This window comes from Calidris pugnax, unplaced genomic scaffold, assembly GCF_001431845.1.
Source record: "Calidris pugnax isolate Ruff unplaced genomic scaffold, ASM143184v1 scaffold125, whole genome shotgun sequence".
NCBI classification, from domain to species: Eukaryota; Metazoa; Chordata; class Aves; order Charadriiformes; family Scolopacidae; genus Calidris; species Calidris pugnax.
This window is the reverse complement of record NW_015090906.1, coordinates 2,427,578-2,447,000: the sequence shown is the minus strand read 5'-3', so window position 1 is coordinate 2,447,000 and position 19,423 is coordinate 2,427,578. Positions and strand designations below refer to the sequence as shown.

Below are 19,423 nucleotides of genomic sequence, written 5' to 3'. Positions count from 1 at the left end.
ACGCAAAGAACCCAACTTAAAAATCCCAGCAAACAACAACAGAACCTTTCCACTAATGATTTTCAGTCATCAGAAGTGGAGAGAGACTCAGACAGCAGACAGCATGGTCCCAGCATGCTTTTTGCCTTTTTTTTTGTTTGCACAGTAGCTGTCAGTTGCAGCCCTGCAGGTAGTAGAACCCAGTGGGAAGAGGGGCGGGACAGAGCGATGCTGCCTGAACTGACAGCAAATTTAAATTACTGAGCTTTCTTTTTCTTTTTTTTTTTTTTTTTTTTTTTGCGTGCCTTTTTTTTTTTTTTTTTTTTGGTATTTTTCTACTCTGCGACAAACTGAAAAGATTCTAGCACACGCTAATTTAACAACCCTGCTTCGTCGTCTTCTTTTTTTTTTTTTCCCCTTCTGCTTCCAGGATAATTAAAAGAGAAACCTGTAAAGGCAACATTCCTTCAAGCAAGTTGGTGCTGCAACGTGCTGGTAAGACGAATTTAATTTATTTTTTTCGCTTCCCCATCTTTTCTTTTCCTTTTTTGGAGCTGAAAGCTTTTGTATATCTAACGCAGTCATAAGTGTGGTTCCCCTGCTGTGGAGGGTTAGGATGTAATGAAAAGGTGTAACTGCTTGATATGTGACCTTCTCCTATTACTTAAAATGGATAATAACAGCTTTCGTGTCTGTCCTCATGATGCTTTTCTCTCTGTGAATTGACTATTTGCTCAACAGAAGCGGTGCTGTGATTGTCGCACTATGACAATGAGGACTTGATTGTTTTTTGGTTACTGTTCCATGCTCCTATCAGAAAAGATACTTGAGTTGGGGGGTTTGTGCGTGTGATTTATTTTTTTTTTTCCCCCGAACGTTGCCTGAAGCACTGATACGATGGGGGTGGAGATGGGGGTGGAGGAGATGGTCTTGGGTATCATTCTGTCTTTTCAGCTGTTTACTAGGCAGGGAAGTGCAACGCTGAAACTTTTTAAAAAAATAAATACATGTTTTTCTGCTTGCATCGAGTGGGGTCAGTGTATCCAGGATTTATTGTTGTCCAGTGCTGGGTAAAGTTCTTGCTGTCCCTTGCATTGTTCTTCTGAAGAAGGGGGGAAGGGATGTTCCACTTCATCTCTTGTCATACCATTGTAGTAGCTAATTGCAAGAAGCTGACAAACTTTGAGACAAAATACCAAGCGTTGCTTTTGTAAAGAATGAGTTTGATGCTGTGGATAGTTTCCCACAAATACAAGCCTACCAGATATGATCAGATCTGTATTATACATCTTGCAGCTCCTGCCTTGCAAGTCCCCTGATTTCCAAGGTCTGCTTTCCAGTCTTTTTTCTGACACTAATATGTTGTTACTTTATGATTTATTTTTTTAGAAAATGGGATGTGTTTTGCTTTTGCTTTGTGTTTACCCTTGTAAAACTTATAAGGTGATGTTTTTTTCTCAGGATTTCTGGGTGTAATTCTGCCAAGTATTAAATGCTACAACACCTACTGAAATCAACAGGAAGGCTGAGCTTGTCCTGTATTTAAGAGGAAATTGCTGAGTACTAACAGAACTGGATCTTATGACTGCTGAACTCTCTCTCTTTTCCTAACTGCAATTAGTTGTTGCTACACTTAAGACTGGATCATGTAGGCTTGTACTGAAATATTTAGAATACATTCTACTCTTCCAGTTACTTGTTCCCAGGTTTGTGGCCATGCTGAGGAAAACTTTTTGAACATAAGTTGGTATTTTTCAGAGAAATCTAAAGGAGTTAGAAAGCCAGTGTGATATAGCCCTCCTTGAAAGCTGTTTTCCTTATTTTATTTTTTTTTTTTAAAGGTGTCTTGAAATTAATCATCTGCAGATTGATATGTCAGATTTTCCAGACTCTACTATTTTGGCAAATGCATAATGTGATCACAGAAGCAAAGTTGTGCAAGGAGATGGGAGCTGAGGAGCAGTCAGGGATTAAACACAGACTCCCTGTCGTGTCCCTGGAGAGAAGGAGAGGATGTGCCAATGCCATATGGGAAATCACGTTCTTTCACAGCAACTTTGTTAGGGCACAGGTTTCAGGGCGCTACACTTGTAGAAGTTCATCACTCCCTGATTCGGCCTCAATTTCAAGCCTTGCAATACTTTTCTGAAGGTTTACTTCGCTTGTGCAGAAAATGTTGGTGTCTGGTGAAATGAGGTCGCTGTAGCTCCCACATCTTGCTTTTGCCCTGACAACTTGCCTCCCCCCAGCAACATCAAGGTCTGCAAGGCCCAGAAAATTAGGCTTTGTCCCTTGTAATCCTAAACTCCCATCCATTTATAACCAGAGAAGAAAAGGATTGAATTCAGTGTTCTTGTTATGGAAATAAGTTTTTATTCACTCAGTATCAACTGACAGTTAGAAGCGTATCTGATGTAATATGAATAAACTGTAGGCTGTCGACAGTAAATTATGCAGCTATAGTCTCACATTCTCCTAGAAACAGTGCTTTTACAATGCTCAAGTGGCCTAATGGGGTGAAACAACTACCAATACTCTCATTTGAGTTTCCTAATCACCCACAGCCATGAGAAGTCCATGGTGGTTGATTCCCACTGCCCATGGTGGGAATCTCAGCAATGGGCAAGCTGCATGGAGTAGAGCCTGAACGCAGCCAGGGGTGTTCAGTCATAGAGGTGATGTCAAACTTACCGTTATAAGGCAACATGAAAACATAGTACAGTCAAGTCTAGATACAAGGGTCTGGGGACAAAAATTTGTTCCTGAAGTCCTAAAGTACCTTTAAAAAAAACCCACCACCCTAACCCAGTCTACCAACCTAATTTCTCTTTTAATTTGATCTTTAAATATATATATTTTTAATTAATCTGTGTACTTTAAATTGCTGCTGGCTTCTAGCAATGCTCTCTTCTACCCAGTGCTTGGAAATTTCTAGTTGAATGGAATTGCTTTCATTGTAACAAAAAAAAAGCAAGCCAGAAAACTTGCTGTAATTTCCTGTCAGTAACACAGAAATAAGAAAACACTAGGCTAATAAAAATGATAATCTGAGTTTACAACTGTTAACAAGATTCCTGAATAGAAATGGTGCTATTATGCACAAAGAACTTCTATCATCACTAGAGGAATGCAGTATAAAATTATGAGTTTTATTATTAGGGCCCTGTCATCCAATCAGAAATCAACCCATAATCTTACTTGTGAAATGTCATAAATTTTGGCATCTTCCCTCCCTGCTTATTAATAAAATATTAAAGAAATTTTATAATTAGGAACTTTGATAACATAGCTATGAATTTTCTTTACAGGAAAAAGCTCGCATACTTCTGTGTTTCTTCCACGTCTTCAACTCTCCATATAAAGTCACTGCAAGTCTGAGTTGCACACAGCAGGTAGAATTGGGGTAAATCCCAGACTTGCCATGGGCAATAACAATGGGATTTCATCAGTTTCTTTCTCCTGAGAGAGGTCAGATTCTCCAACTTTTCTCAGGACTCTGCAGAAGTACTTAAGAATGTGCCATAGCACGTCTTTCCCTGAATGGGATTATTTATTAGCATTACATTTCTGGTCAGCTGTATCATAAAGTCAGCACAAAATGCTTAGATTTTAACCTCTCAGGATTTTTTTTTTTCATTCTAGTAATAAAAGACTTTTACATTTCTCTTCTAACTGCAAATGATTTACAGCATTATAAGGGGCTTTCTGTGTTTCCATCTGATTTAACAAATTAGCTGTGGTCCTCTTTCAGCAAGAACCACTCTTGAAGCTCTGCATCACCAAATGAAGCAAGACCACTCTACCTGGCTCAGAGTGGTCCGAAGCTGCTGATCCTCCCCCACCAGCTGTTTGATAACAGACTGCGCCACATTCCTTCCACAAGCCTGGCAGCTAGTCATGTGTCCTTCATCTCCTGGTGTTCTGTGGACTCCGTGGGACTTCTAACTCTGTCTAGAGGATTGAAAACCCTAAAAATAATTTAATACCTCCTAATTACTTTCATCATTCCCAAGGCAATAGAGAACACCGCATTTACCAGGTCACTAGATATGAATTAGGAGTATAAATAAATATTTTATACCATTAAGGTAAACAGTAAAATATTAGCAAGCCTGAAAGAAAGCGAAAAGAGAAGTAGAGCCCTGGAGATCTCAGTTCTAGACAATAACTATCACACAAAGTCCTCCTTGGTTGCTTTGCATCTCCATGTCCTGTGAGGCTGATAACTTAGCTCCCATCCTAAAGCTGATGTGCTCCAAGTGCTATTGAAGCCACATCTTTCCTGCTCCTGGTGTTGAAGACAATATCGTGTTGCTTGGGGAAGGCAAAACAGGGGTAGCAAGCCAAAAGATCTGCATATCTATTTTTTTAATTTGCTTTCTCAAACTGGGACCTCCAGCTGCATCTATATCCCCCATGTAAGTGTCTCTGTTCATAACACTTGGACACAAGAGGTAGGATTCATCTCATTGAAATTTAGGTACTTATGCTGTAGACACCTACATCTGAGCTAACCACCTCCGGGTCCCATTACAGTCAGGAAACAAGCAAGCTTTCAGGAAGTGATTTATCTGACCTATTTTCAAAGTCTATTTTCTTTGAATCCCACTGAAGGACATCTCGTTCAAGACTCAGATCATTTAACTGCCTCTTCTCCTCAAATTTTCTTAATTAAGCGTACTGTTGCATTGCTTAATTTAGGCATCTTTTCCTCAGCTGCTTGGCTTCTCTTGTAACTTCATGAAGACAGAGGACTTGAAACTCTGTAAATTACATATGTTGAAGAACAGTTATAGTAATATTGACTTACTGAGCCTCATATACCTGGCAGTGGGCTTAAAACTAGGCTAATCATAGTGAAATTAGGACTGGATTGCGTAGACAGAGTAATGTCATTCACATATTTCATTAGTCCTAAAGGGCTGCTGGGGGGATGAAGTCACAAGCGCATGTCAGGCTTTGTGTTTAATGTGCAATTAATCTTGTTTCTCATGGTTACTTTTATTAAGCTGAGCTGATCTAGTGCAAGGAGGTGCTGTGATTGGTTTATTTGTTCTACTTTACAGACTAGTGGCATTTAAATTTACGCCACAATGCTTTAAAAAAATCTAAAAGTCAGGAAACTCCATGAGTACGACGAAGTCTACCTAATTTAGGCACCAGCATTTTAATGAGCTGATGCTCCTGATAGAAGTTCCCTTACCCAGAGGAAGCTACGTGCATTTGAAAGCTTCCAGACAGACAATTTGGCTTCTAAATTTGTACAGCTCAGGCTGCATTTACGGTGCTAAAAGTGTCTGTTGCAGAGAGGTCCCTGGCTCTCAAGTATTACAGTATGCCTCACCTCCACGTCTCACCTGGCCATCTGTGGAGGGGCTCATTGTGTCCTCTTGGCTCTGTGCTTGGCACCAGGCATTTGCTTTTATGTCCTACTAGCTGGCATGGAGGGTTGTGGGTGATGCTATTGGCCTCACAGCCCACTTGAATAGAAAGTTGAATGGAGCAGGGGGAGCCACAACTGGAACAACCTTGTTCATAAAGTCTAAAGGAAGTGATACCTAAGGATGACCATAACCAGATTCAAAACCAGCTTTATCTTCAAGGAAAATTTGATTAATTTAAAATGTAAAGACACGAGCAGATAAATATATATTAATAGGTATAGATACACAGTAGGGCTCTTAGGGACGTAACACCACACTAGATAGGTAAGACATCCAGCAATATGGACATGCTGCACTTCAGACATACATGGTCTCCTTTAGGATTCATTTCTCTCTTCACTTTGGTAACCCTTCAGCATTCTACAGGTTGAGTGTAGGTTTGCTGAGAGAAACTGAATTCTACTATTCATTTAAATACAAAATTACTGATCATCGGGCATGATTGAGGCAGCTCTATTCTGAACCTGAGTTCTGCAATGATTTGCAGAAATAGCTTTTGTTCAAACAAGGACAGTGACCAGGTTTTGAAGCATGCAGAAAATGTGCTAATATGAAATAGAACTGCTCACATAATAAAAGAGTTCTGAACACAGGATTTGATGTCTTATATGTTTGCTATTTTCAGTGATTAATGTATAAACACTGTACAAGCCACTGACATAGTGAGCAATCCAGAAGGCCTGTTGCCTGTGTTTTGGATAACAAGAGACTGAAGTATAGATTAATAGTGTCTCTTAATCAATCTGAGGCAGTCAATGTTTTCCATAGGTGCTCCATTAGTAAGCAGCTCTACTAATGTCTTTCTTTTGCTGTATCCTAAGTCACTGACAATTATGAAGGACATATGTATACTATCATATAATCATAGAAACATTCAGGTTGGAAAAGACCCTTGGGATCATTGAGGCCAACCATCAACCCTACTCTACAAAGTTCTTCCCTACATGATATCCCCAAACACCACATCTAAATGACCCTTAAACACATTCAGGGATGGTGACTCAACCACCTCCCTGGGCAGCCTATTCCAGTGTCTGACCACTCTTTCTGTGAAGAATTATTTCCTAATGTCCAGTTTAACCTACCCTGTTGCAGCTTGAAGCCACTCCCTCTTGTTCTATCACTAATTACCTGTGCGAAGAGACCAGCACCAACCTCTCTACAATGTCCTTTCAAGTAGTTGTGGAGAGTGATGAGATGTCCCCTTAGCCTCCTACTAAACAAAACTTCCTTGCTTGAGTGAGGAGCAACAGCAGCCTACCCGGTGTCACACAGCAAGAGAGACCACATTCACAGGACATTAAAGGCTGGGCACTCTTGCTGAACAGGTTTACACGTTTAAGCCTTGATCCTGCAAGGACTTACACACACGCTTAACCTTACACACTACGAATGAAATCCTGGGCCTCTCAAAATCAATGACAAAACTCCACCGACTTCAAAGGGCCACTCGGTGAATAGAATTTTTGGCTTCAGTGCAGCCACACAGAGTGTAGAAGCGTGTGAGCTGATCTCCCCAACCTTCCTTGCTTGTGTGAAGTCTTAGGAGATTGAGGGAGCTGCTAAGTGTAACTTTCAAAACACTTCTGTCTCACAACAAGCCATAAGCATTCAAAGATGTTTTCTTGTTTGATCTGTCTTCTTTAGGGCTTTTGCCCAAAACCCTGTGGTAAAACCTGGGGGAGTGGTTTCTGCTGGAGAAGTCTGCGAGCAATCCATAATGCAATCCTTTGCCTGCCTAGTATTGCACTCTAAGCAGGTTGTTTTCTTTACTTTCTAGAAGATCCAGTCCCTGGAGTGAGGTGATTATGCTGGAATCACATCTTTCTTTTTTAAAGAAAGAAAAAATCTATAGCTCACATGATTTTATAGGAAATCTGGGAAATATCTACTGAAATGACTTACAGGTCTGAAAAACAATACTATGTGAATTTGTGCAGGATCTAACTGCTGTTTTTCATCTGCTTGGTGCTGGTAATTGAGATACCCTGTTGTGAAATCTAACAGCTGTCTCAGGATCTGTTGGAGACCAGAGACCCAATCCTGGCTCTGACTCCATGTGTAAAACTGTCCCCTGGCAGTGGTTACCCCTGAGACACGCTGTGGAGTTCTATGGAGTTCGGTGAAGAGCTGGGGAGTGGTATTAGTCCCATTTTTCAGCACAGATCTCTTTCCAGAGAAGGTTAAGTCAATGATCCTTCCACCTGCACTGACCTTCTGGCTCTACACATGGTGCAACACGCACCCAACCTTCATGGCAGCTGAGATATTGAAACTAGGGGGGGCGAGGGTTGGCAGCCCTGAGTAACACCAATGCATCTCAGTTCCAACAGCAAAGCTCATGCTGGTAAAAGCAGATCTCTTGAGGGAAACGGCTAACGACTGGTGTGCAGATCCACCAGTGCAACTTGCGGACACCAGGAGCTAGGAAAGCTTTGGCTGTCATCTCCCTTAGCTGGAGAAAAGATTTGTGAGGACAATTATCCCAGCGTAAGTGTATTGTGACAGGGAGTAAGGCTATGGAAAAGAGATTTATGAAGTTTTGCATCCCAGTTATGCTTTTGGATAAGCCTATGTTAGCATTTGTGTAAGCCAAATTATCACTTCTCACCTAAATTGGTGGCAGTCATTTGAAAAGAAGAGTAGTCTGGGTGAGCCCAGTGAAGCTTTTTTTTTTTTCTATTTCAGTATTTTCCTCTGACACGTTTCATTGCTCTAGCAGCAAAAAAAATCCCCAGACTTTAGTCTTTTTTTTGGCTTTTACTGTAAAGATATTTTAATTTTATCTTCATCGTGCTCCTGTACTAATGGGCTTTACATATTCCCAGCAAAGTCCTGTGTGAAATTCTTAACCATGGAGATTACAGAAATTTACTGCTTCACTGGCATGGTCAAGTTGCCACAAAATTGCATTTGTTAATGTAGCTGTGAAAACACATGGCACCTGCCATCTCTGAGCATAAGGATTTTAAATATGGCTGGGAAGAATTTAAGAAGGCCCATAAAATGGGGCTTGGCCATGTCAGTTTAGCTTTAGGAAGGAGACTGTGCTATAAAATCCTCACCCATAATTGGACACAAGTGACAGCTTTACTTAACTAGTGTTCACAAATGAACGAGCAATGAAAATGTTCTGCCTTTCTCACCCCAGAAGAATGACCATGGCAGATGTTAACACTGTTGAGAACAGCTTTATTGTAACTACAGGTGAGACAAATGGGAGATTTATTAGTCTGGGCATTGAGGGAAGGGGAGGGAGGGTAAAAGTCGTATCCAGTGCTGTTCCGAAGAAATGTAGTGTACATTATCAAACACATTGCGTGACACACAGTGCTCTGAACCAGGGGCTATTCCTTGCCCATGCGTTCATGACCGTGCCTGTTTTCTTGTTTGCTTTTTAAGTACTCAGTACCCAGGATCACAAATTGTGCATGATTCTGCTTTTTTGTTTCCTCATGCACTAGCCTGTAACCATTTAAGCTGATGGCAAATCTCTAACTTCATTGATAATACGATGTAATCAACAACTCAAAGTCTGGGAACTCAGTGACCTGCGAAAGCGTAAACAAGAGACAATGTTGTTTCTCTGATGAAAGTCCTAAGACAAGGCTTGATCCAACGTCTGCTGGATCCTTTCTGTTCATTTTAATGAGCTTACAATTGGTCCCTAACATAATGTGCATTCAATAGAAAGCAGCACTGGTTGTTCAGGCACTGATCCAGTAAAGCCCTTAATTATGTGCTTAAGATTATGGTGTGGGAATAGTCCCATAGAAGCCACTGCAACCACAGAAATGCTTTTAGTTCAGCAAGTAACTAAATGTTTTGTTGCTGGAATACCATTGTATTCTTCTCAGTCAATCCCCTCTGCCAAGCAAACCAACAAGAACAGTTTCCGGAAATCCAAAACCTTGAGATACCATAAATGTGGCAATATTCAGATTTGTACATTTTTTAGCTGCTTTATATTGCTTTATGACCAGATATCGCTAAACACTTTACTGCCATTGTGATATGTATAGCAATATTTGCAGCTTGAAATTCAAAGCTCCCTCCCCTTTTAGATTCAGGGCACACTCACACGGTGTGCTGCCGCCTGCTTGTCAGTCCCATTTCTAAGCAGAATAAACTTTTTAAATTTCGAAAAAGTAAACCTGTTTGCAGTATAAGCAGGGAAATATTCTTCTCTACAGTTAAACTAAATTCTGTTGGTTTGCCCCAAACTGTTTAACCAGGTGCTTTTTCAGAAGAGCTGCTCAAAGGCAGTTGGAGCTTTTGTGCCATGTGGAGCACGTATTGTTTTAACTGCTTCACTTCAGCTCATCCCGTTTAACTAGAGGGTACAGTATTTCTGTATTATCTTGCTTTCATGTAACCTGTGATATTCACCAGGTTTTTCAGGTAATGCTGTTTACAGCAAACACTGCCTACGGTGCTTCCAAAAGTTTCCTGCTGTCAGAAGCACGTGGGCCAAATTGAAAATATTGGTTTGGGAGAATGTAATCTTTTCAGTACAGACTTTGGTCAGCGTGATTGTGTTCAGTGTAAGTGCCCAATAGTAATGATGTCCAGGCATAGGGCCAACTGCTGAAACTGCCCCCAGAGTGAATATACTCACACTCCACAAGAGCAGCAGTAAAGTATGCTCATATTCTGGCCAGCAACATCCGAAAGCACAGCTCCCCATGAGGATAATTCTTGCCAGGAGTTTGAATAAGCTGCATTGAGGCTATGCATTATGGCAACTGCTGCATCAGGGACTGCTAAGTAACTCATAAATAAGCAGTCTCTGCTGCCCCCCAATCACTGTATCAAGCTTCAGAAGGTACTTATGTAGCTCCAAGTATGAAAGGCTTGCATAGTGGCCTCAGTGGACTTTGAGAAGTGCCAAAAGAGAGGTGGCTACTTTCCATCTCCTGCTCCTTCGACTGGCCATAATTTTTCTGGCAAGCACAAATATACAGCGCCTAGAAGGATTTGGCTTCTATTCTTCAGCTCATATTCATCATTTGGGTTGCTCTAGTGAAGTTATGAAGCCAGGAGTTCCTGTTATGGTAGGATAAAGACTCCACCACAGCTGAAATCTTTATTAATAAATGAATTATGAATAAATTCAGAAAAACAGACACACTTTACTAAACCCACCAACCATCTTGTTTTGGGCACATAAGTATATTTATACCCAGAACTACATTAAAATGTAGGGGGTTTACGTTAGTGCTCATTTCAGTTTGTTTTCTTGAGAATGATTTAAGTTCCACTCACAACCTCGTTGTTGGTACCTGCTGTCCCTCAAACCAAGCTTGAACATCTCGAAGGAGCATGTTATTTGGTACAACCCAAAGCTCTGTAGGGGAGCACGCTATCAACTAAACATCTATGAATGATCGGGCAATAGCACAACCATGGACTTGATTTTTTTAAATTAGTATACACATAACTAATAGAAACACAGAACAAAGGGACTCTTCTCTCCAGAGCACTTACCCACTCTCATTTGAATTTCAGATGGGTGCCATTTCATGCCTTGCTAACCCTGTTGTAGGGGACCTGAAAAGAGGAGATGGGAATAATTGCTGACAGGTGACTGTACTAATTAAGTAGAATGTTTCCAAATACAAAAGTATATCCTTAACCTGTGTAATAAAAATTCAGTGTGGATATATCTACAGGGCATCTCTGAACCATAAAGTTTTGGAAGATGGGAAAGCTTGCTGTACTCTTACAGCTTGCTCCAGGCATCCACTCTTGGCTACTGATGGAGTCAGGGCAGTGGGTTGGACAGACATCTGATCTAACCTGGTGTAACCCTAGTGCAGCACCCTCCTGTTGCCTCAAGGGGTGTGTGCAGAGGCAAGAAAACTTTTTACCTTCATTAGAGGAAATCAAGGATGGCTGTTGGTACTGAGCTAATGAGATCTGATGAGGGCTGCTGGAGTGGAGCTGGCTTTCAGACCAAGCATGTCCATATCCATCCAAATAAACACATCAGGTACTCACCAATACGCCCTTGTCCAGGACTAAATTGGATTATGAGCAAGCATCCAAAGATATAAAAGCACCAATGTACTGATGCTCTCCCTTTGGAAAAGTCAGCTGCATACATTTAACAGAGCAGGAGGGGGTGAGGGAGTGGGAGTTGTGTTATTCTACTCACCTGAAATGTCAGTTTAGATAATTTTTCTAATTGAGTCTTGATATTTCACTCCTTCCCGTATTTCCCAAAATGATTATTAACAAATAAACAGATCTTTATTAGTTGTCTCTGAAATAATAATGACAAAGGCTTCTTTGCATAGGCAGGAACTCCAGTTTAGGCGAAAATTATTTCTTGCAATGCAGCAGGTGGCATCATGCAGACACATCTACTAATAATGCTATTTCTTTTGGTGCGTGTTGTGCAAGCAGCTATGGCAGGACATGTTCCAATCCTGATTTTATTAAATGAACAATGCAGACCACTAATAAGTGTTATGTCAATGGAAAATAAAAATATACAATATGCATATAATATGATAACATGAAAATGAAGATGGAAGACCACATCCCTGTGCTTTGCTTTTGCAAGGGTTTTGGCAAGCTTCCTATGTAGCTGGCCAGATTAGAATTAGCAGGGTCAGAAGAGATGTCCCAAAATTTAATATATTTTGGATTTATCAATACAGACTCCTCTGAGGAAAAATACGTCCTCTTTCCACAGGACAGATAAGTCTTCCCAGAATATTTCCCCAGACAGATTCTCTTCTGCACATCCCTTTGCCAACTGGAACCTTTTGATCTCAACATCCTTAGTGCCAGATTCTTTAATGGTGTAAATGAGTGAAATTCCACCTAAGGCAGTGGAGCAGATCCCATTTACACCTGCAGAGAACTTGGCTTTGATTCTGTAGCCAAGGAGAGATTAAAACCATTGGTTCTAGTAGATTTGTTAGCCCGTAAAAATGCTCTTCATCTCCTGTTGCAGATAGCTCTGTTATCCGGTCCAAATGTGAGAAGGAAAAGCAGCAGAAAATGCTCCCGAGGGGGAGAATCCTGGACAGGGAGGGTGATACACTGGAGGATTTAACAGGATTTTGTGATCTCTATCATGTGATCGAGTATACATTATCATTATTTTTATTCTGATCTCTTCACTTGCTCTCTGTGCAGTTTTCCAGATCTCCTAATATGAATCACTTATTCCAGATTGCTCTTTGAAGAAGGCATCCACTGATACAGCAGAGATTAAATGAGTCACTCATGATGGATTGTGCTTCATGGCTTTATATACCACAGAAAATTATGCATTTTACACTACCTTGTAAAATAACCATTTATCTAAGTAAACATATTGACTCCTTTTGGGTTCATATGAAAACTATCCTGGGTTGTGAATCTTAATTTAGCAAGCTCTTGACAGGCAGGAAAAAGGACAGCTAACAATGATGGAGAAGAATCAGTTACTTAAATGTCAATAGAGGAAGTTTAAAAAATGAACTCAAAGTAACAGATCAATTTGTTCTCAAGTGTCCGGTTGGAGATACAGACTTGGCAACTTCTACTACCTTTTCCCCTCTCAAGAAAAAAAGCTTTAGAATTTGTGGCAAGCAGTGCAGTTAGATGCTGCTATGGTGTCAGTTCAGACATGACAACAGCACGTGCTGGAGAAAGAAATGAGGCCAAGCGGTTAGAACGAAGAGAAAAAGTTGAACATCATTTTCCAAGGATTCTACCTCTTATTTTTTCACACTTATTGTAGATACCAAAGCAAGATATCTCTTTTCCAAGCATCTCAGTTTGCACATGTGTAATATGGAAATTCTACTTCTGAGCCAGATTCTCTCTGGGGTTACTCCGTGTGCGTCACTATAACATTTAGACGTCTGACACTGGTAAAATTGGATCAGCATAAACGCACCCCCAATTCCTCTTTGGACCTGAAAGCCTCAGAAGGCATAGGTATTGTGCAAGAGACCAGTTCAGGAATGGGAGTATGATGGCCTCATCCCAGGCCCTTTGAAAAGCCCTATATTTGTCTGTCTAGGAAGCAGGAGTACAGGTTAGCACTAATGGAGTCTCGCTCAGCTTTCAAAAAATAACAGGTTAGATTTTCTTGTACCTGGCCATTTCCCCGTGGTACCCCAGGTTGCACGTAATTGGTGTACCTTCCTGATTTTTGTCCTCTTCCCATCCTTTGCCTGCTCAGTGTTTACACCCCTCTCACTCCCAATAGGGTCTAAGATGCTGAGTGCAGCGTTGACTTCAGCAAGCTTTGGATCAGACCTGTAATCACTTCAAGCTTCTGACTAGCTGGCTCTAAGTATTTAGGGTGAATCATCTCAGAGACAAAGGAAAATATCAGAGCAAAATATTATCTTACATATTTCTGCTTCCCCAAAGGTTTACTCTTCAAAAAAAAATCCATTGTCCTATATGTAATGTAAAATAATTCACTGTGGAGCAAAACATTGTATCATGATACAGATCTGGGCAGTGATTGAAATAATAACAGACTGTTTAATTGCTAAATTACAGTGGTGATATTATGAAATAACATATTATATCCGCATTTATAATAAATTAATCCATCATGATTAAAGGTCTCTCAATGAATACCAAATGAATTAATACATGATTGGCCTTTATAAGTATAAGCCTTTAAAATTATGCAGTATTCGGCAAGCAGCTAACAGCCTGCAGAATAAAGTTGCAATGAAAAAATGTGTCACAGAAAAACTTTTCTACATTTCATGTGGAACACCTTTTCTTTCAGAACATTTTTGCATTGAATTCGTTAGCAATTATGACAGATAGCTTTTTAACAGGAGAAAATATGTCCATAATCACACTATGTTTGGGGGAGAGGGGAAAATTACCACAATATGACTAATTTTATGAAAGACATCTGTCATTTTCTACTGTTGCAATACAAGCTGTTTAGTAAGTAAATTTAATTAACTAGATTTCTCATTTTAAAAAGGAGAAAAAAAAAAAAGGCTTTTACAGCGTGCCAGGAGCATATCCCTTGAATATAGTTTGTTTAATGTGTCCAATTAGACTGAATCATCAAATTTTCTGAACCTTAAATATCTCAAATTAATTTGTTTCCACATTGTTTTTCTATATACCATTTTGCAGCCATTTGTACTGTGTAGTAGATGTTGTTTATTGTTGGTATTACCATTTTGCAGTCTCTGCTTGAAACTGAGGCTTTTCTGTACTTGGTATTGTACATAAAGAAAGCAGTTTCTACCAAAAAGTTTCCAATGGAAAAAGACATAAAAAGAGTGAGAAGTGAGAAAGGCAAGGAGAGCAGGTGTATCTGCCCTGGGTCATAAACAATTCAGTGACACATCTGAGTCTTGGTCAGGTCTTGTATCAAATACTAGACCACACTATAATTTTGGCTTATAAAAGGATACAATCGTAAGTCAATGGAAAGCTCCTGCTTAGGAGTGTGAAATTCCCTTTGTTGCTTATAAAAGTTGCAGAACAGATAGGCTGGCCTTTTTTTTAATGAGAATAATATGGTTCATTTTCACAAAATGCTGATTGTCCCTACTTCATGTAGTTTACAGCAGAAATAAGGATGTTCTATAAAAGCCTTTTATTGGTAATATGCAGAAGCTTATGTTATAACATTGTTCCCCCCAAAAAACTGCAAGTATTTATGCAGTGTTTTACCAAGGATAGGAAACCACCAACCAACCAAACCAACAAAAAAAATATTTTATTGATGTGACTGTAATCTGGGGTAGTTCCTCTGACTGCATTTAATCTAGCTAAAATCAAAATCTGACTAGAAACCTCAATTCAACCTCAGTTAAGACAAATACTTATATAATACTAAAATAGTTTTATAGTTATAATTTAATATAGCATGTTTTCCTCTTGCTTAAAGTATTCTTAAGAATACTTAACTAGCAGAGACTATTCACCTCTTGGTGGATTTCCTTTAGTGCACCTTCTTAATTCTGCTCCTAAATACAAACACCATCCAAAATTTAATATCGGTTGTTTTGTACACAGGGGAAGACTTCCTCCCTATTAAGAAAAAAAAAGCAATCACTGCAAAAAATACCCATGCCCATTGCCAAGGAGTGTGCTGAACTGTACAGAATTTCAGCCAACAATGAAAGTATCTTTAAAAAAAAAAAAGAAAATTGCTTTCATTTAGAAGCATTTTCATAGGTTATGTATAGACAGCATAACATTAATTCTGGCAAGTTTATATTACCCTAATGTTAGATTTAGGATGTCTAATTGTACATAATATGTGTCTGGTATTTAGAGAGCATCATTCACTTAATAGTGTGAACAGAGTTACTAAATGTGGGGAATAAGTCAGTCCAGAAGGTAATACATTGCTTACTGAGGTGGAATAATCATGAAGAGAGGTGGATGGGGAAAACCAAAGGACTTTGGTTATTCTCATGCACATGCACGCATTGTAAATCTACTAGAATATCTGCAAGTTAAACACTGCATCTGTCCTTTAGACCAGGGTTTTCCTCCACACTGGGGCAGGACAACAGACTTTGACAACTCCATTAAAAGTCCCCTATCTCCTGCTTAGGGCCTTTAGGTGAGCTGCAGTGGAGAAGGATCAGAAAGTTGGCAGAAGAGAACTGGGCTAAGGGATGATATGTGGATTTAAGCACGTTTTTTTTTGTCACAGACTCACTGTATCCCCTTTATCAAGACTCTGGGGCAGTATGAAGTCCCTACATGTGGTCAGGGGAGAGATTCGGCTGCTCCTGAAGTGCAACTGATGTTTTTGTAAGGCACTGTGTAGGGGGCTCCTTAGAGGAAGAATATTAGATCCAAAGCCCTGTTTACAATGCAGGTGATTTGAATACGAGAATTTAGATTCCCTTTGCTTTAATTCCACAGCTATAAAATAACACTTTCTAAAAGTCCAGCACAGATAAAAGCAATGGGGCTTAGTATTAGAGAACATATGAATAACTATTTTCATATCCGTGCTATACAGATAGAAGAAATATGTGGTTCAGCATGTGGTGCATGTAGACATGAAGCAAACCCACCCCTGAGGGGTCAGCAGCAGAAAAGGTGTTAGAAGCTCGAGGGAATTTTATCTGCGAAACGGCAATAGGATCAAGCTCTGAGACAGAACAGCTTTTAAGTGAGCACAGACAATCCTGCAATTAATGGAGACATATCTACTCAGTATTACAGTACAGCCGACCTGCATCCTTGGCTTATTAATTTCTCCCACTAGTACAAGTAGGTTGACGTCTTCTAAATTAAAAACAGTTCCGCCTTAGGAAGAATTGCCAAAGAATTTGTACATTAGAAGTCTCAGGAGATGCAACTCTTGCATGCTGCTTTCGCTGGGGAAGAGTACAAGCTTATCCTTCAGGAAGTGTCATCTGCCAGTTATGACAGCTACGCATTTGTATTCATTTATGAATTCACAATTTACAACTGTGGCTATTTAACACAACAATTCCCTGGAAAATCTTTGGACTCTATGTTTGCATAATAAGAAAAAACTTTCAAGAAAACTCTTCTCCTTCCTCCTTTTCTGCTATTATTGTTTTGTACCCAACAAATTTTACACAGACATAATTTAGGACAGCATTTGACAGGTTTTTTTCTGGCCTCTGTGCATGTAGGAAGCTTGTGAATCTCTTGCAATCAGGGGACAACATTCCTAACAGGGTGTATTCAGGAGAGTTGATTTTTTTTATTCTGTAGAGCGAAAGCATAGTCTGGGCAGATGTGACTGTTAACTGGAGCAGGGCTCCAGGTACTGAAGCTCTGATTCTGATTCAACCAGAGATGTCCTGAATGACCCAAAATAAATCACTTAATCTAGCTGGTTCTTCATCTTTGTATAACATCAAAATACAGCTAAGATTTCTTCTCCCAGGCACGCTGTGGGAACACAAGCTGTTCATAACGATGAGGTGTTTAGATAACTCATTGTCCACTCTACTGTGCATTTGGTCCTGAAGTTGAGCCATAGTGTATATGAGTCCACCTGGGCCTACCTCTTCTGGGTGCATTCCCTTTTGGCAGCTGAGCAGATGGTTACCTCATCTGTGATGTTACCTCATTGACTTCTTTAGACCAAGAGATCAAGAATGAAAGAAAAGGCTGCCTAGCTCTCCCAAGAGAAAAAGGAGACAACTAAGTATAAAACTTACCTGTGATGAAGAAGCAAAAATCAAAATCTTATCTTATTAATTTTGCACTATTTCAGTAGATTTCAACAACTGTATTTAAATATCTGTATGCTCAGACCAAAAGTTGATCCAAAGAGGATACTTCCGTAAGTCTGACTTTTTTTTCCTTCTTGGCTTGGTGCGGGGAGCTTGACAGAGGTGAAGAGAATGTCAGTTTGAAGGGAAATAGTGATTATTTCAGTAGAATATTGGCCTCTGAGAGGCACAAGGGAGCAAATGAAAAAGAGATGTTAGCCTGTTGGTGGACTTGAGCCTCAGAGAAGGTGAAGCAACATGCTGCTTAGTGCATGTGTAATAATGGGAGATTTATGAGGAAGAGAGCAAGTATAAGAATAGACCACATTAATCTTCTGCTTCAAACTCTTCTCATTAATCTCCTTTAGGTCAGTTTTGCCATGATTTTAGCAAGTCCTTAAAGAGCTTCCCAGAAAAGAGATTAGCTGCTTCTCTTCCTCTCAAATTCCTGTGATATCCTATATGAGATCCAGAAAATTCCTAGCCAAGCTGCAGGTTTGCAATAACATGCCTCATCATCATAACTTCTTTCCATTTCTAGCTGGAAGTCCTTGTCCATTATTTGCGGTTCCCACCTTCCTAACTTCTCTCCCTTCATAGCTAATGAGACATAACAGAGCTGTAACTTGTGATTGCTGTCTGCTGATCAGCCTGAACACCATGAGTAGGTGAATTTGCATTCATGACATTGAAATAAAGCCAGATACCTGAATAAGCAGGAACATCAAAAATAAAAACAAACTAAAAAAAAAAGAAAACAAACAAACAAACAAAAAAACCCAACAAACCACTGTCAAGATAACAATTTCCTTTAACAATCCATATGAAACAACAACCAGAAAAAAACTTTAATTCATCCTGGAACTCTGTTACATGGAAGGATTACAGAAGTGCTGCATGCTGCTGAAACCATCCAGATAACTTGGCAGTATCTCGGTAAAATAGATTGGGCTAATCACTAGCCATTGAATTTTATTCTCCGTCTGAATTTCTTGGCTTTGGTGTAACTGCAAATGTTCAGTAAGTCTGTTTTTTATGATTTTCAGTTATCTTTAAAAATATTTTTTGAAGAGCGGAGGCTTTGACCAGATAGGGATCGCAGACTCCATGGAGTCATTTTTCTTCACAGAGCAGTAGAAGTAGCACTGTCACAACAGCAAAATTGTATTCTACCCAGGGAGTAAATATATTGATCGCTTACTTAGCAGAACTAGCGAACAACGCACATTACACCTATTCTCTGCAGCTCGCACTGACTTCCAATTTGCTTTTGGATGTTGGACTTGATGTATAAAGCCGTGAGTTTTGCTCCTGTGACTGTTTTTCTTCTTCTTCATTCCTTCCCGTGTCCTGTCACTAGAGATCAGTTGGGATCCCTCTGCTAACAGTCCCCGTTAACTCAGAGGGACCCAAGCTTCAGCCATAAAAAGTACTTCTCCTGCTGCCCCAGTAATTTTAACTCATTTAATGCCTGGTACAGACACTGTTTACTGAAATGATTGCCTGGAGAATGAATGTAGGCAGAGTTGAGGTCATCTATGGGAGTTCATTATTTAATGCTTTTCAGTTTGTTTTGCAATCATCATTGACATCAGTTCTCTGACTGTGACAGTTTTTACTATGGTAGATTTTTGAGTTTTTTTCCCAGCATAAAATGAATATTACAGGGATTTAGGTCTTCATTTCAACTTGAACTCAGCTTAGCAGTGACCACATAATATCTAGACACGAGTACTCAGCTGCTTAGAACTTAGATTGAACTTCTCAATCTAAAACCAGCATCTATGAAGGCTG

The 19,423-nt window shown here is 39.8% G+C and overlaps 1 long non-coding RNA gene across 1 annotated transcript in view; it reads left to right on the top strand.

Annotated features, from left to right (window-relative positions):
* The first annotated feature begins 336 nt into the window (after positions 1-336).
* The window catches only part of LOC106892126, a 38,354-nt gene continuing 19,267 nt past the window's right edge, over positions 337-19,423 (top strand). The window contains exon 1 of the long non-coding RNA XR_001412820.1: positions 337-474. This is a non-coding gene — a long non-coding RNA (uncharacterized LOC106892126). The remainder of the gene's footprint in view (positions 475-19,423) is intronic.